General features: G+C 39.9%; 1 long non-coding RNA gene across 1 annotated transcript in view; it reads left to right on the forward strand.

The window, feature by feature from the left end:
- LOC131424046 (uncharacterized) overlaps positions 1 to 16,780 on the forward strand; it is a 103,487-nt gene that overhangs the window by 10,726 nt on the left and 75,981 nt on the right. The gene's annotated exons all lie outside the window — the stretch shown is intronic.

Here is a 16,780-nt window from a genome sequence, read left to right on the forward strand (position 1 = left end):
TTTATCTGTGCTCATCTGTCTATGTAACAGCACACCTGAACTTCTTATTCCTGATTGTAACTTTGTATTATTGACCAACCTTTCCTTATCCCTACTTGTTCTCCTCAGCCTCTAGTAACCACACTATTCTACTCTCAACTTCTATGAGATCAACATTTTTAGATTCTGCATATGAGTGAGATCATGCAGTAATTTTTTCTCTGCCTGGATTACTTCATTTAATAATCTCCAGTTACATCCATGTTGTCACAAATGACAGTTTTTTTTAATGGCCAAACAGTATTCAATTGTGTGCATGTACCACCTTTTCTTTATTCGTCATTCAGGAAAGGGACACTTCAGGTTGTTTCCATTTCTTAGCTATTGTAAATAGTGTTGCAATGATCATGGGAGTGCAGATGTCTCTTTGACATACTGATTTAATTTTCTTTGGATACACACACATACACACACACACACACACACTGAGTAGTGGGATTGCTGGATCATATGGTAGTTCTATTTTTAATTTTTAAAGGAACCTCCATATTGTTGTCCACAATGATTGTGTTGATTTACATTTTCACTAACAGTGGGCAAGCATTCCCTTTTCTCTGTATCTTTGCCCATACTTTTTTTCTTTTAGTCTCTTTGCTAATAGCCCTTGTTCCTGGAGGGAGGTGATATCTCATTTTAGTTTTTTTTTAATATTTTATTTTTTTTAGTTGTAGTTGGACACAATACCTTTGTTTTATTTATTTATTTTTATGTGGTGCTGAGGATCGAACCCAGGGCCTCGCACATGCTAGGCGAGTGCTCTACCGCTGAGCCCCAGCCCCAGCCCCTCTCATTTTAGTTTTTTAAAAATATTTTTATTAGTTATTGATGGTCCTTTATTTATTTATTTGTATGTGGTGCTGAGAATCGAACCCAGGGCCTCACACATGCTAGGCAAGCGCTCTACCACTGAGCTCCAGCCCCAGCCCCTCATTTTAGTTTTGATTTGCATTTTTCTGATGATTAGTGATGCTGATATCTGTTGACCATTTGTATGTCTTTTCTTTTCTTTTTTTAAATTTTTTATTGTTGGTTGTTCAAAACATTACATAGTTCTTGATATATCATATTTCACACTTTGATTCAAGTGGGTTATGAACTCCCATTTTTACCCCGTATACAGATTGCAGAATCACATCAGTTACACATCCATTGATTTACATATTGCCATACTAGTGTCTGTTGTATTCTGCTGCCTTTCCTATCCTCTACTATTCCCCCTCCCCTCCCCTCCCCTCCTCTCTTCTCTCTCTACCCCCTCTACTGTAATTCATTTCTCCCCCTTGTATTTTTTTCCCTTTCCCCTCACTTTCTCTTGTATGTAATTTTGTATAACCCTGAAGGTCTCCTTCCATTTCCATGCAATTTCCCTTCTCTCTCCCTTTCCCTCCCACCTCTCATCCCTGTTTAATGTTAATCTTCTTCTCATGCTCTTCGTCACTACTCTGTTCTTAGTCACTCTCCTTATATCAAAGAAGACAGTTGGCATTTGTTTTTTAGGGATTGGCTAGCTTCACTTAGCATAATCTGCTCTAATGCCATCCATTTCCCTGCAAATTCCATGATTTATTATTTTTTAGTGCTGAGTAATATTCTATTGTGTATAAATGCCACATCTTTTTTTATCCATTCATCTATTGAAGGGCATCTAGGTTGGTTCCACAGTCTTGCTATTGTGAATTGTGCTGCTATGAACATCGATGTAGCAGTGTCCCTGTAGCATGCTCTTTTTAGGTCTTTAGGGAATAGACCAAGAAGGGGAATAGCTGGGTCAAATGGTGGTTCCATTCCCAGCTTTCCAAGAAATCTCCATACTGCTTTCCAAATTGGCTGCACCAATTTGCAGTCCCACCAGTAATGTACAAGTGTACCCTTTTCCCCACATCCTCGCAAGCACTTGTTGTTGTTTGACTTCATAATGGCTGCCAATCTAACTGGAGTGAGATGGTATCTTAGGGTGGTTTTGATTTGCATTTCTCTGACTGCTAGAGATGGTGAGCATTTTTTCATGTACTTGTTGATTGATTGTATGTCCTCCTCTGAGAAGTGTCTGTTCAGGTCCTTGGCCCATTTGTTGATTGGGTTATTTGTTTTCTTATTGTTTAATTTTTTGAGTTCTTTGTATACTCTGGATATTAGGGCTCTATCCGAAGTGTGAGGAGTAAAGATTTGTTCCCAGGATGTAGGCTCCCTATTTACCTCTCTTATTGTTTCTTTTGCTGAGAAAAAAACTTTTTAGTTTGAGTAAGTCCCATTTGTTGATTCTAGTTATTAACTCTTGTGCTATGGGTGTCCTATTGAGGAATTTGGAGCCCGACCCCACAGTATGTAGATCGTAGCCAACTTATTCTTCTATCAGATGCCGTGTCTCTGATTTGATATCAAGCTCCTTGATCCATTTTGAGTTAACTTTTGTGCATGGCGAGAGAAAGGGATTCAGTTTCATTTTGTTGCATATGGATTTCCAGTTTTCCCAGCACCATTTGTTGAAGATGCTATCCTTCCTCCATTGCATGCTTTTAGCCCCTTTATCAAATATAAGATAGTTGTAGTTTTGTGGATTGGTTTCTGTGTCCTCTATTCTGTACCATTGGTCCACCTGCCTGTTTTGGTACCAGTACCATGCTGTTTTTGTTACTATTGCTCTGTAGTATAGTTTGAAGTCTGGTATCACTATACCGCCTGATTCACACTTCCTGCTTAGCATTGTTTTTGCTATTCTGGGTCTTTTATTTTTCCATATGAATTTCATGATTGCTTTCTCTATTTCTACAAGAAATGCCATTGGGATTTTGATTGGCATTGCATTAAACCTATAGAGAACTTTTGGTAATATTGCCATTTTGATGATGTTAGTTCTGCCTATCCATGAACAGGGTATATTTTTCCATCTTCTAAGATCTTCTTCTATTTCTCTCTTGAGGGTTCTGTAGTTTTCATTGTATAAGTCTTTCACCTCTTTTGTTAGGTTGATTCCCAAGTATTTTATTTTTTTTGAGGATATTGTGAATGGAGTGGTTGTCCTCATTTCCATTTCAGAGGATTTGTCGCTGATATACAGGAATGCCTTTGATTTATGTGTGTTGATTTTATATCCTGCCACTTTGCTGAATTCATTTATTAGCTCTAATAGTTTCTTTGTAGACCCTTTTGGGTCTGCTAGGTATAGAATGATGTCACCTGCAAATAGTGATAATTTAAGTTCTTCTTTTCCTATTTTTATGCCTTTAATTTCTTTCATCTGTCTAATTGCTCTGGCCAGTGTTTCGAGAACTATGTTGAACAGAAGTGGTGAGAGAGGGCATCCCTGTCTTGTTCCAGATTTTAGAGGGAATGCCTTCAATTTTTCTCCATTCAGAATGATGCTAGCCTGAGGCTTAGCATAGATTGCTTTTACAATATTGAGGTATGTTCCTGTTATCCCTAGTTTTTCTAGAGTTTTGAACATAAAGGGATGCTGTACTTTGTCGAATGCTTTTTCTACATCTATCGAGATGATCATATGATTCTTATTTTTAAGTCTATTGATGTGGTGAATAACATTTATTGATTTCCGTATATTGAACCAGCCTTGCATCCCAGGGATGAATCCTACTTGATCATGGTGCACAATTTTTTTTGATATGTTTTTGTATCCGATTCGCCAGAATTTTATTGAGGATTTTTGCATCTAGGTTCATTAGAGATATCGGTCTGTAGTTTTCTTTCTTTGAAGTGTCTTTGTCTGGTTTAGGAATCAGGGTGATGTTGGCCTCGTAGAATGAATTTGGAAGTTCTCCCTCTTTTTCTATTTCCTGAAATAGCTTGAAAAGTATTGGTATTAGTTCCTCTTTAAAGGTTTTGTAAAACTCTGCTGTATACCCATCCGGTCCTGGGCTTTTCTTAGTTGGTAGTCTTTTGATGGTTTCTTCTATTTCCTCAATTGATATTGGTCTGTTTATGTTGTCTATATCCTCCTGACTCAATCTGGGCAGATCATATGACTTAAGAAATTTATCGATGCCTTCACTATCTTCTATTTTATTGGAGTATAAGGATTCAAATAATTTCTGATTATCTTCTGTATTTCTGAAGTGTCTGTTGTGATATTGCCTTTTTCATCCCGTATGCTAGTAATTTGAGTTCTCTCCTTCTCTTCGTTAGCATGGCTAAGGGTCTGTCGATTTTATTTATTTTTTCAAAGAACCAACTTTTAGTTTTGTCAATTTTTTCAATTGTTTCTTTTGTTTCGATTTCATTAATTTCAGCTCTGATTTTAATTATTTCTTGCCTTCTACTTCTTTTGCTATTGTTTTGCTCTTCTTTTTCTAGGATTTTGAGATGAAGTATGAGATCATTTATTTGTTGTTTTTTTCTTTTTTTTAAGGAATGAACTCCAAGCAATGAATTTTCCTCTTAGAACTGCTTTCAATGTGTCCCATAGATTCCGATATGTTGTGTCTGTGTTTTCATTTATCTCTAAGAATTTTTTAATTTCCTCCTTGATGTCTTCTATAACCCATTGATCATTTGGTAACCTATTGTTCATTCTCCAAGTGATGCATGATTTTTCCTTCCTTCTTTTATCGTTGATTTTCAGTTTCATTCCATTATGATCAGATAAGATGCATGGTATTATCTCTACTCCTTTATATTGTCTGAGCGTTGCCCTGTGACATAATATATGATCTATTTTTGAGAAGGATCCATGTGCTGCTGAGAAAAAAGTGTAACTGCTTGATGTTGGGTGGTATATTCTATATATGTCAATTAAGTCTAGGTTATTAATTGTGTTATTGAGTTCTATAGTTTCCTTATTCAACTTTTGTTTGGAAGATCTGTCCAGTGGTGATAGAGGTGTGTTGAAGTCTCCCATGATTATTGTATGGTGGTCTATTAGACTCTTGAACTTGAGAAGAGTTTGTTTGATGAACATAGCTGCACCATTGTTTGGGGCATATATATTTATGATTGTTATGTCTTGTTGGTGTATGGTTCCTTTGAGCAGTATGTAGTGTCCCTCTTTATCCCTTTTGATTAACTTTGGCTTGAAATCTATTTTATTTGATATGAGTATGGACACTCCTGCTTGTTTCCAAAGTCCATATGAGTGATATGATTTTTCCCAACCTTTCACCTTCAGTCTATGTATGTCTTTTCCTATCAAATGCGTCTCCTGTAGGCAGCATATTGTTGGGTCTTGTTTTGTGATCCATTCTACTAGCCTGTGTCTCTTAATTGGTGAGTTTAAGCCATTAACATTTTGGGTTATTATTGAGATATGGGTTGTTATTCCAGCCCTATTTGTTTATTTATGTTACTAAACATGGTTTGTTTTCCTCTTTGATTATTTTTCCCCCCTTTACTGTACTACCTCCCACTGTTGGTTTTCATTGTTATTTTCCATTTCCTCTTCCTGTAATGTTTTGCCAAGGATGTTTTGAAGATATGGTTTTCTAGCTGCAAATTCTTTTAACTTTTGTTTATCGTGGAAGGTTTTAATTTCATCTTCCATCCTGAAGCTTAATTTCACTGGATACACAATTCTTGGTTGGAACTCATTTTCTTTCAGTGTTTGAAATATGTTATTCCAGGATCTTCTAGCTTTCAGAGTCTGTGTTGAAAGATCAGCTGTTATCCTGATTGGCTTACCCCTAAATGTAATCTGCTTCCTTTCTCTTGTAGCTTTTAAAATTCTCTCCTTATTCTGTATGTTGGGCATCTTCATTATCATGTGTCTAGGTGTGGATCTCTTATGATTTTGCACATTCGGCGTCTTGTAGGCTTCTAGGATTTGGGATTCTGTCTCATTCTTCAAGTCTGGGAAGTTTTCTCATATTATTTCGTTGAATAGATTGTTCATTCCTTTGGTTTGGAGCTCTATACCTTCCTGTATCCCAATGACTCTTATGTTTGGTCTCTTTATGTTATCCCATATTTCTTGGATGTTCTGCTCATGGTTTCTTAACAGTCTTGCTGAGCTGTGTATGTTCTTTTCAAGTTGAAATACTTTGTCTTCATTGTCTGATGTTCTATCTTCTAAGTGTTCTACTCTGCTGGTAGTATTCTCAATTGAGTTTTTAAGTTGGTTTATTGCTTCCTGCATTTCTAGGATTTCTGTTTGTTTGTTTTTTATAACCTCTATCTCCCTGTATAGTTGATCTTTTGCTTCTTGGATTTGTTTATGTAATTCATTGTCGAAGTGATGTTTCATTGTCTGATTTTGCTGTCTAATGTCTTCCTTGAGACTCCAGATCATCTGAAGCATGTATATCCTGAATTCTTTATCTGACATTCCATCTGCTGCAGCTATTACCTCTTCTAAAGTTGAGTTGACCTGCATTGCTTGTGGTCCTTTCTTTCCTTGTCTTTTCATACTACTCACGTTTCTTTCTGCTTGGTGAAACTGTTGTGCTATTGAAATTTTCCCCCTATATATTTATATTGCTCTTGTATAATTGAAAAGTCTCCCTTGCAGGGGCGGGCGGCGGCTGTGCTCCTCTTCCAACTGGGTGATCTGTCTACCACGCTGACGGGCCGCTGGGCCTGTTTTGCCGGTTTGCTGCAGGTCTGCCTACCTTGTAGGCACGGGCGGCGGCTCTGTTCTGCCCCTCCTCCAATTGGTGTGACGGGTCTACTATGCCCACGGACCCCTGGGCCTTTTCTGCCGGTCGGTCGCAGGTCTGCCTACCTTGCAGGCGCGGGCGGTGGCTCTGCTCTCTCCTTATTCCAATTGGGGTGACGTGACTACCACGCCGGCGGGCCGCTGGGCCTGTTCTGGGCGCGGGCGGCGGCTCTGCTCTGCCCCTACTCCAATTGGAGTGATGTGTCTACCATGCAGGCAGGCCGCTGGGCCTGTTCCGCCGGTCAGTCGCAGGTCTGCCTACCTTGCGGGCGCGGGTGGCGGCTCTGCTCTGCCCCTCCTCCAATTGGTGTGAGGTGTCTACTACGCCTGCGGTCACCTGGGCCTGTTTTGCCGGTCGGTCGCAGGTCTGCCTACCTTGCAGGCGTGGGCGGCGGCTCTGCTCTGCCCTTACTCCAATTGGGGTGATGTATCTACTATGCCGGCAGGTCGCTGGGCCTGTTCCGGGCACGGGAGGCGGCTCTGCTCTGCCTGTACTCCAATTGGGGTGACGTGACTACCACGCCGGCGGGCCGCTGGGCCTGTTCCAGGTGTGGGAGGTGGCTCTGCTCTGCCCCTACTCCAATTGGGGTGACGTGACTACCACGCCGGCGGGCCGCTGGGCCTGTTCTGGGCGCGGGCGGCGGCTCTGCTCTGCCCCTACTCCAACTGGGGTGACGTGTCTACCATGCCGGCAGGCCGCTGGGCCTGTTCCGCCGGTCGGTCGCAGGTCTGCCTACCTTGCGGGCACGGGCGGCGGCTCTGCTCTGCCCCTACTCCAATTGGGGTGACGTGACTACCACGCCAGCGGGCCGCTGGGCCTGTTCCGGGTGCGGGCGGCGGCTCTGCTCTGCCCCTACTCCAATTGGGGTGACGTGACTACCACGCCTGCGGGTCGCTGGGCCTGTTCTGGATGCGGGCGGTGGCTCTGCTCTGCACCTCTGGCTTGATGACAAAGTGAGAGAGACTCGGGTGTTTGTGGCTCACTTTCTTTACCAGGAGACCAACTGTTTCTGACGCCGCTGGTATTGATTAAGTTATCTCCTCCGCCGCTTTCTGATGACATCAGATCTCTGCCATGTTGGTATCCCATGCAAATGGCAGCATTTCGTTCCCTTTGCCGGGTGACCAAAGCAACGGGTGGGTCCTGACCGGCCCTCACAAGCCCTGTCTCAATCCTGTTGCCTCTGCCTATGAAGGCTCAGTTGGTATTTACCTCCACAGTATTCAGCAGGACCCGGACCGAGAAGCAGTTTCCGCGGTTTTTTTAGCCCTGGGCCAGAGCAGTTCCGGGTGCCGGAATTCGGCCGCTCCGGGCTCGGTGTATGTTCTGATAGGAGCAGGCTCCAAGAAGCAGTTTCCGCGGGTTCTTTAGCACTGAGCCTGAGTAATTTGTCTGTGAGACGCAGGCGAATGGCAGCCTGAAATTACCTGTTCTATAGCTGAATGAGCTGCGATCAGTCGAAAACAGGGATGGTGACGTCAGCTCTCCAAGATGGTGGCCGCTGGCTTCCTCTGTGGTCTGACCGGTGTGGAGAACCGAATTGGACCGCTTCCTTCCCCCGTCTCAAACCCAGAATTCAGCACTGAGCACAGTGAGTGCACAGCCCGGCAGGAGCCCACAGAATCCGCAGCGCTGTATCTTTGCGTTGCTATCTCGTCGTTTCCCAGCGCGCGCCGCAGACTCTAGCCGCGGGGCAATTTGCTGAATAAGCAGCGTGACTCTCCGTGCGGACAAATCTCTCGCATTTGAGCCCCCGTAGCTGATCCTCGTGCGATGGAAATCCTTCCTCTAGGTTTTGGAGCACCCCAATTTTGCTGGAAATTCCTAACAAGATAGCTTTTAGCCGTTCTAACTCGTCATTCTCCCGCACAGTGACCCGGTACACGGGGGTGATGCACTCCCTTCGCCACCATCTTGAGTACTTACCTGTATGTCTTTTCTTGAAAAATGTCTATTGAGATCTATTGATCATTTTTAATTGGATTATTGTTATTTTTTGCTTTTGAGTTTTGGAGTTTCTTATTTACATAGAATTTATTTTTTCAGCAACTTAATAATAAAAAGTATCTACTACATATCTGTTTTGTACTTAAAGTACAATACAGATATGTAGTAGATACTTACTCAGGTATTCAAGAACAAGTATATTTTATACTCTGCTATTTATTACCTTAATTTAACTCCTGGACCCCATCTCATTAGAGTTGGGACATTTACTTTATTTTTATTGAAGCCATATTGTTATACATATTAGTTACATTTCCCCCAACAAACTCATATGTGCCTGGAAATCAATTTCATTCATGATCCCCCCCCCTTTTCCTCCCATCTTCCCTCTCCTCTCCCATTCTCCTTTCACTTAGTTTTTTTTTTTTTTTTTTTTGATGACCCTTTCCATTCCAGGTTGGTAAAAGGGTGTCTTTAGAACATTGTGATATATGTTCCAGGCCTTGGTTCTTTACTGATTATCTTTGAGCACAGTCTCACAGGTCCTGGGGTTACTATTTCTATGCCAGGCTGGCAGCACGCAGCTCTTTGACACAATCAGGAATGTCTCATGAATTTCTTTACTGACTCTAGCCTCAACCAGGGAGAGCTCTGGTCTCCGCCATGTGCAGAATCACTGGTCACCCGATCCCCACCACAGGCTTCTGGGAATCTTTTCTTGGTCTTAGGGAATGTTCTCGACTTCCTTCCTATCCCCTCAGACAATCTTTTGGGACATTTTTGCTGTATGTCCTGCCAGACTTTGGAGCAACAATCAGAAAAGGATGTGTCACAGTAACTTCTACTTTCTGCCCTGCCTCAAACCTCCACAAGGAAGGAGGCCCAGAGCCTGCTACTGCTTGAAATAGCAAAGAGAAAATTTGTACTATGTAATGATCATGATTTTATTGCCTCTGGAGTTCTATTTTCTTTTACAAATACTAGACTGAAAAAAAATAGGCTCAGTACATTATTTCTATGTTTCCATTTAGTCAAATCTGATCTATCCAAGATTGGCATTTATCCTCAAAACACGTAAGGGTATTTTTCCTGGGCACTCTCACTTTCCACTTGGATGCTTTGAGGATTTTGCTCCTAACTGGACCTGGAGGCTGCACCCTGGATCAGTAATGGGACGGCCTTGAGGGAGTGTACTGGTTGTTGAGACTTGGGCAGTCTTGGCAGGACATAGGGCACAAGTGTCTCTGAGGACTGTGACATGAGATGCCCTGTGGCTGTGCTTCTTCCTCATGCTCCTGCCTCTCTGTCAGGAAAGAGCCTACTCTTCCCTAGAAATGCCCCCATCCCTGTCCAGCCCTTCTAAGCATTGCTGTCAGTGTCTCCAGAGCAGGTGGGATGTTTAGTAGCTTTAGATTCTCCCCCACTCACTTTCCAAACTACTTTTCTCTGGGAAGTGAGTTGAATGTGGGGTTTTGCCCTCTTTCTTCATTCTGGTTACTATTCTCACTGTCTTCAGAAGACCTTTCTGGCTCTTGGATGATACTTGCTCTTAGTTTTAAGCATCAGTGAGATTTGTCCAGTTTTATATTTCCTCAGTCTTTCAGACACCTGTGCTCTGATCTCCCTCTTTTTCTTTTGTATCAAGGATTGAACCCGGGGGTACTTCACCACCGAGCTACATCCCAGCCCTTTTTATTTATTTATTTATTTTTGAGACCGGGTCTTACTAAGTTGCTGAGGCTGGCTTTGAACTTGTGATCCTCGTGTCTCAGCCTCCAGAGCTGCTGGGATTACTGGCAGGTGCCACCAACCGCAGCTGACTTCCTGGTTTTTGAGTGAACATCCTCCTCTGCCCCCATCCTCTCCTACCAATTGACTGTTGTCTAAACATCTAAATAGGTATCACCTAAATAATTTAGATAATGGCTAAATATATAATATGGAAATGTTTGTGAACAAAAGAGATACTGTTTTTTTGGGCAAATGCCTAGGAAGATGATGCCAGTCAAGTTCATCCAAGATTTTAAGCAGCAGCATCTATGTAGCCAGGGTATGGTCAATGATTGGGGACTGAGGTAAATACTTGCAATCTGTATAACCCTTCTTTTTTTTAGTGCCTGATATTCATCCATTGTCAAGGGGTGGTTCTCTTATCTTTAAATTCTTCTGATTTGACTTGGACTTTACAGATTACTCCATATCCTCTCAGAATAGTGGAAGGAGAGATTATCAGGGATCTGGAAATGTGGTCCCAGCTAATGTTCTCACCACACCTAGAAACATTATTCTGAGAATAAATTAATGGTATTCCTACACTTATAGAATGAGGATGGCACTGATATCTATGGTAACACTTTACAATCAGTGGTTTTCCATATAGTATCTCATTAAAAACCCTCATCTCAAAACCTGATTGTGCTGCTGGTGTGCAGAGTGAAATAAAACATCCTCACTGGCTCTTTTCAGGCTTTAGAGATGAGTCCATTGGCACCTGGGAGTGTGGTCAGTGAGGAGCCCTTCAAAATCACCTGTGCACCGATGGCCTCAGATGCCTTTTATATCTATGCTGTCAGGACTGGACCCTTCTCTGGCCCGTGTGGCTTGCCCAGCACTTCTCTAAATGTTGTCATGCTTAACTGGGCTGTGCAGTTCAAACATTCTGCTAGTGAAAGAGTAACTTGATGACAGAAATGAGGTGGAGAAAGGTGGCAATTTAGGGGTCCCCCACTGGGCTAATTTCCTCTGAGCATTCAGAGAGCCTTGTGTGAGCAGCCAGTGTCAGGGCAAGCACAGCAGATGCTGTGAACAGGGTCTGCTCTTTAATGTCCTTGGTTAAGAAAATGTTATTTTAGTAACAATAATTGTAATCATCGATTGTAAGTGATTGTGTATTGCTTGAATTGCTTCGTTAATCCTGACCATCTTAAGTAGGCACCATTGTTATACTCATTTTACAGAGGAGGCTTAAGAAGTCAGGCAACTGGATCAATGTCAAATAGCCAAAAAGTGAGCAAAAGAACCTGGATTCACATCCAGGCTGCCTGTCTAGGAGCCTGCCCTCTTGCTCCTAGACTACTGTGGGGCATGAGAAATCCCAGCTCATTCTGTTTGAGCTGACCATCAGCATTCTCTCCTGTCTTTAACATGTACATTCAAGGCCTGGTTTTCCCATTACCTTTTATTTGCATAAGTACTCTTTGAACTTTTGTTTCCTAATTTCCAACAAAATCAGGGGACTCTGGTTGGTCAGCCTTTAAGCTCCTTTGTAGGGGCTAACATTTGCAGTCCTTTGACTCCCGACATCCACACTCTGTGGACTCCTACACTCTGTGTGTCGGGTGTCTTTAAAATTGCTGCTAGAAACATGCTGAAAACAAACTTGAGGTTTGCAAAAATAAAGACGCCTGGTTGGACCCAACAGAATGTTATCCAGGGTTATTTTTGGGTGGCGGAATGATGATAGTTTTAAAACAGATTGTATTTCTTTTTTGGCTTCTCTGTTTTCTAGTTTTTCTCCTATATATATTTGCATAGTTAAAAATATTAACAATCTAAAAAGTTGTGATCATGTATTGTGGGCTGGTAGCCCACATTCAACCCTTGACTTTGATGAGGGACGAAAGAATGAAATTCTTAGAATGTCAGTTCCCTAGAAATAAGATAAAAATATTTAAAAATTTATGGTAAAATATACATAATGAATTCTACTATTTTAACATCTTAAAGTGTACAGTTCAGTGGTGTGAAGTACATTCATGTTGTTCTGCAACCATCTCCAGAGCTCTTCTTGTAAAACGGAACCTCTATACCCATTAAACCACTCCCTGTTTCCTGTTTCCTCCTTCCTCCCAGCCCCTGGCTACTGTCATTTTATTTTCTGTCTCTATGAATTCGATTTCTCTATGTACTTAGTACAAGTGGAATCATTCAGTATTTTCTTTTTGTGACTGACTTATTTCACTTAGGTCCTCATGGTTCATCCATGTTGCAGCCTGTGTCAGAATTTCCTTCCTTTTTAAGGCTGAATAATTTCAATTGCATATTTGGCCACAATTTATTTATCCATTCATTTTTTTTATTGGTTCTTTTTAGTTATACATGACCGCAGAATCCATTTTGATAAAATTATACAAGCATGGAATATGTCTTATTCTAATTAGGATCCCATTCTTGTGGGTATATATGATGGTGGGATTCACTCAGATATTTTCATATATGTACATAGGAAAATTATGTTAGATTCATTCTACTGTCTTCCCCATTCCTATCACCCCACCCTTTCCTTCATTCCCGTTTGTCTAAGCCATTGAAATTTTCTTCTTCCCCTTCCCTCCCCCTTTATTGTGTTTAACTTTCCACGTATCAGTGAAAATATGTGATGTTCATTTTTTTGGGGATTGGCTTATTTCACTTAGCATGATATTCTCCAGATTCATCGATTTATTGGCAAATGTCACAAAGTCATTCTTCTTTATGGCTGAGTAATATTTTGTTGTGTATTTATACCATAATTTCTTCATCCATTCATCTATTGAAGGGCACCTAGGTTGGCTTCATAGCTTAACTATTATGAATTGTGCAGCTATAAACATTGATGTGGTTGTGTCACTGTAGTATGCTGATTTTAAATCCTTTGGATATATGCTGAGGAGTGGAATAACTGAGTCAAATGGTGATTCCATTCCTAATTTTTTTTTTTTGAGGAATCTCCATACCATTTTTCAGAATGGTTACACCAATTTGCAGTTCTGCCAACAATGTACAAGTGTACTCTTTTTCCTACATCCTCACCAACATTTATTGTTACTTGTATTCTTGTTAGTTGCCATTCTGATTGAAATGAGTTTTAATTTTCATTTCTATAGTTGCTAGAGATGTTGAACATTTTTTTCATATATTTGTTGACCATTTGTAGTTCTTCTTTGAGAGTGGTCTGTTCAGTTCTTTTGCCTATTTATTAATTGAGTTATTGGTTTTTTTTGATGTTGTTTCTTGGGTTCTTTGTATATCCTGGAAATTAATGCCCTATCTGAGGTGCAAGTGGCAAAGATTTTTTCCCCATTCTGTAGGTTTTTGCTTCACACTTGTGATTGTGTCCTTTGTTATGAAGAGGCTTTTAAGTTCAATGTTATCCCATTTATTGATTTTTAATTTTATTTCTTGTGATTTAGGAGTCTTGTTAAGGAAGTCAGTTTCTGAACCAATATGTTGAAGTGTTGGGCCTACATATTCTTCTTTTATTCTAGTGTGTGCAGGGTTTCTGGTCTAATTCCTAAGTCCTTGATCCACTTTGAGTTATTTTGTGCATGGTGAGAGAGAGGGGTTAACTTTCATTCTACTATATATGGGTTTCCAGTTTTCCCAGGTACTCTTTGTTGAAGAGGCTCTTTTCTCCAATGTAAGTTTTTGGTACCTTTGTCTAGTATGAGGTAACTATATTTATGTGAGTTTGTCTCTGTGTCTTCTATTCTATTCCATTGGTCTTCTTGACTGTTTTGGTGCCAATACCATTCCCTTTTTGTTACATGGCTTTGTGTATAATTTAAGGTCTGGTATTGTGATGCCTCCTGCTTCTCTTTTCTTGCTAAGGACTGCTTTGGCTATTCTGGGCCTCTTATTTTTCTGAATGAGTTTTATGACAGCATTTTCTATTTCTGTGAAGAATATCATTGGAATTTTTATAGGAATTGCATTGTAATCTGTATAGCACCTTTGATATTATGGCCATTTTGACAACATTAATTCTGCCTATCCAAGAACATGGGAGATCTTTTCATTTTCTAAAGTCTTCTTCAGCTTCTTTCTTTAGTATTCTGTAGTTGTCATTGTAGAGATCCTTAAGTATTTTTTTGAGGCTATTGTGAATGGGATAGTTTTCTTAATTTCTCTTTCTGCTGATTCATTTTTGGAGTACAGAAATTCAATTGATTCATGGATGTTAATTTTGTATCCTGCTACTTTGAATTCATTTATATGTTCTAGAAATTTACTGGTGGAATTTTTTTGGTCTTCTAAATATAGAATAATGTCCTGTCAGAGATAGTTTGAGCTCTTCTTTTGCTATTCACATCCCTTTAATTTCTTTCTTTTGCCTAATTGCTCTGGCTAGAGTTTCCAGGCCTATGTTGAATAGAAGTGGTGAAAAAGGGCATCCCTGTCTTGTTCCTGTTTTTAGAGGGAATGCTTTCAGTTTTTCTCCATTTAGAATGATTTTGGCCTTGGGTTTGTTGTATATTGCTTTTATAATGTTGGGATATGTTTCTTCCAACCCTAGTTTTTCCAGTGTTCAAAACAATATATACATATATACAATGGAATATTACTCAGACATAAAGAAGAATGAAATTATGGCATTTGCTGGTAAATGTATGGAACTGGAGACTATCATGCTAAGTGAAATAAGCCAATCCCTCCAAAACAAAGGCCAAATGTTCCCTCTGATATGTGGGTACTGACATACAATAAGGGAAGAGGGAAAAATAGAAGTTCATTTGATTAGACAAAAGGGAAGGAAAGAAAGGGAGGGGAGATGGGAATAGAAAAGACAGTAGAATGAATCAGACATAACTTTCCTATGTTCACATATGAACATGACCAGTGAAACTTCATATCATGTAAAACTGCAAGAATGGGATCCTAATTAGAATAAGTTATAGTCTAGGTATGTATAATATATCAAAATACACTCTACTGTCAAGTATATCTAAAAAAGAACAAAAAAATTTAAAAAAGTTAAAAAAAGTAAAAAAAAAAAAGTAAAAAAAAAAATGCTCAAACTATGCCCAACTATCCTATAAATTCCATCAAAAGTATTGCTGCACCTGGTGTTCTTTTAATGAAAGCATAGATTGAGAGCGAAGATATTATCTACCATAAATATTTTAAATTTTTTTATTTTGAAATAATTTTAGAGTTACAGAAAAGTTATAAAGATAGTATGGAGAGTTTCCATATGCCCTTCATGTAGCTTTGCCTAATGTTAGCATCTTATGTAACCATGGTACATTGTCAAAACTAAGAAACTAATATTGGCACAATACTGTCAACTAAAGTACAAAAACTTACTCAGATTTTACCTTTAAAAAAAAAAAACTGGTGTTTTTTCTCTGTTCCAGGATCCAATCCAATATACCATGTTGCAATTAACATAAAGGTTTTAAATTAAGAGAATAAAATGATTATTTGCTGTTAAGTCTCAAAGTATTTGTCAGTCGACACATAGAAATATCAGTTAGGACATGTTTAAAATTCCTCCTTTTGCTATGCACAGTGGCACACACCTGTAATCCCAGTGCCTTGGGAGGCTGAAGCAGGAGGATCATGAGTTCAAAACCAGCCTCAGCAACTTAGTGAGACCCTAAGCAACTCAGTGAGGTCCTGACTCTAAATAAAAGATAAAAAAAGGCTGGGGATGTGGCTCAGTGGTTAAGCACCCCTGGGTTCAATCCCTGGTACAATGCCTCCTTTTTTACATTGATGTCCTATGCCAAGTGTTCTTTTCAGCTCTGTAAGAATATATATATATATATATTTTTTGCATAATGTGGGCTTCCCAAAGATTCCCAAGTCAGTAAAGGAGGGGAAGGACTTGACTCACCCAAATGGCTCCTCTCCCATCATTGAAATACTTCTCACTTACCAATCTGTTATTTTCTTTTACATTTGCACAAGACATCCATAGAATGAGTCATAATAAGAAACTCATCATAAGAATGTTCAAATTGCAAAATAGATTCCTCTTTTCTTCCTAATGGTAGATTCAAGATTTTAAAATTGCAGTGATTTAGGAAGCTTAAGAACATGAGTTTTAAAGTCCATACTTTTTTTTTTTGGCTAATGTAAACTGCATTTTTAGTAAAAAAACAAAACAAAACAAAACAAAAAACAAAAAAAAAAACTTCAGTAAGATTATCATTTAATTCAGGCTTTCTCGAGTTTGAAACAGTTGCCCCTGCAGAGCTGTGCTTTTTAAAATTGAAAATGAAAGCTGCAATTATACATAAATGGGTATAGAAAGGGGATAACAAAGGAAGCTGTCTCCACTTTGCTGTTCAGAGGCTTCGTGTGTGCGCGCATATGTTGTGTATGTCGTATGTGCACTTTGTGTGGCACAGGTGTCTTGTATGTGTGTATGTGTCTGTGGTTTGTGTGTTGGGTATATATATATATATATATGTTTGGTGTGTGTGTGT

Source organism: Marmota monax, unplaced genomic scaffold (assembly GCF_021218885.2).
Source record: "Marmota monax isolate L192 unplaced genomic scaffold, Marmota_monax_Labrador192_F-V1.1 WCK01_AAM20220418_F8-fsc00069, whole genome shotgun sequence".
NCBI lineage: Eukaryota > Metazoa > Chordata > Mammalia > Rodentia > Sciuridae > Marmota > Marmota monax.